The sequence below is a fragment of the Sinocyclocheilus anshuiensis genome, unplaced genomic scaffold, assembly GCF_001515605.1.
Source record: "Sinocyclocheilus anshuiensis isolate Anshui unplaced genomic scaffold, SAMN03320099.WGS_v1.1 scaffold1809, whole genome shotgun sequence".
Classification (NCBI taxonomy): domain Eukaryota; kingdom Metazoa; phylum Chordata; class Actinopteri; order Cypriniformes; family Cyprinidae; genus Sinocyclocheilus; species Sinocyclocheilus anshuiensis.
This window is the reverse complement of record NW_015538093.1, coordinates 312771-314516: the sequence shown is the minus strand read 5'-3', so window position 1 is coordinate 314516 and position 1746 is coordinate 312771. Positions and strand designations below refer to the sequence as shown.

At 38.5% G+C, this 1746-nt stretch overlaps 1 long non-coding RNA gene across 1 annotated transcript; it reads right to left on the bottom strand.

The window, feature by feature from the left end:
* On the bottom strand, positions 1 to 1562 carry LOC107683633 (uncharacterized). The gene is made up of 3 exons (XR_001633744.1): positions 1502 to 1562; positions 1106 to 1210; positions 1 to 17 (listed from the first exon to the last, which is right to left on the bottom strand). It is a non-coding gene; the product is annotated as an uncharacterized LOC107683633 (long non-coding RNA).
* Between the last annotated feature and the right edge of the window lie 184 nt (positions 1563 to 1746).

The window sequence follows — 1746 nt, the reverse complement described above, 5'->3', positions numbered from 1 at the left end:
TGCTTCAGCTCTGCCAGCTGTGGAGATTATATTAGTTATAATGACTGGGGTTACATTTACCACAAACAAATCACATATCTGCACTGTGAAACCTATGTTTTGTCAGTCCACAAAGTTGGATAAATGAGTTCTAAATAAATTGAATGTACCATGACACACACACACACACACACACACACACACACACACACACATCTGGTTTGCTATCCTTGTGGGGACTCTCCATAGAAGTAATGGTTTTTCTACTGTACAGACCGTATATTCTATTGCCCTACACCTAAACCTACCCCTTACAGGAAACTTTCTGCATTTTTAGATTTTCAAAAAACTTAATTCTGTGTGATTTATTAGCATCTTTACCCGTGGGAACCTCAATTTAGGTCCCCACCGTGACACGAGTCCCCATGAGTCTGTGTGTATTCAGGTTTAAGTCCCCACCAGAATAAAAAACAGGTACACACACACTATATACACACATATAGAAGAGGGGGAAAAAACAAAAAGAGAGAAAAATTCTTCCATCCTTTGTCTACGTCAATGTATGGTCTAACTAACACGTTGTTTACGTAAGCCGCTCACTAGATTTTCAGACCATTACGCCCAAAATGCGGTTAGGAAGGCAGGTGTTGATGGACTATAATGGCCAAAAAAGTAAGCAACTAACTTGTTTTAAACTATGATGTCTATTGTTACAGCCCACTTTTTTAGGCACTTGTAGGGGAAGAAGAACACATGCTGGTTTTTTTTTTTTTTATAAACCACTTTTGTTTTACGTTGTTTTACGAGTGGTGAGGGAACAAAGTAAAAGTCGCATTTTAGAAGTCTCTTAAAGACTGAGCTAAAATTATTTTAAGTAAATTGTTTTACATCGAGGAACGAAAGGTACACAGCTCACTATGTTTGAGGCTATAGTCGAAACGCTGTCTGTCTATAGGAAGCTGGCTAGATTTTTGAGCAACATGAGTGCTGAATGAAGCTTGAAACGTTAAATATATCACGACTTATTCACCATAACGTTACCCAACTTATCACAGCTAAGAACAGCTTGCTGTTACAGCTAGATCCAAACACTAAACAGAAAGGTTCTTTGCACCTTGTTTCTTACCTTGAGTTTATGCAGTTCCACGACTTGCGCCATTTTCTTGAAGAGGTTTGTATTTTGAAATCTGCTTCTTCTTCTTCTTTTGGAGTTTTATGGTGGTTGGGAAACCTGCTTCTTCTTCTTCTTCTTCTTCTTCTTCTTCTTCTTTTGGGTTTATGGCGGGTTGCGAACCAACTTCAGTCTCCAGCTTTATTAATGCATCCAATGTTGAACGACCTTGTCTAAAACCATATTGATAAGGTGCTAACCCTCCCTTACTCTCTAATACATGATTCATCCTATTTACAATCATTTTTTCCATTATTTTACAAAAATTAGACGTAAGTGCTATTGGCCTGTAATTCCCAGCTATTGATGCATCTTTTCCTGGCTTGGCTACTGGTATTATTATTGGGAAACCTGCTTAATTCCTGTTTTAAAGTCTTTACGGCCAATTTTGCGCTGCAGCACCACCGGTCGGTCAGGAGACTGGGACTAACGTGCTGAGACTGCTGTGGTGTACGGGTTCTGCAGCTGGGGATTATTGGACTGTTGAGATTGTTCTTTATTACAGGTGCATCTCAATTAATTAGAATGTCGTGGAAAAGTTCATTTATTTCAGTAATTCAACTCAAATTGTGAAACTCGTGTATTAAATAAATTCA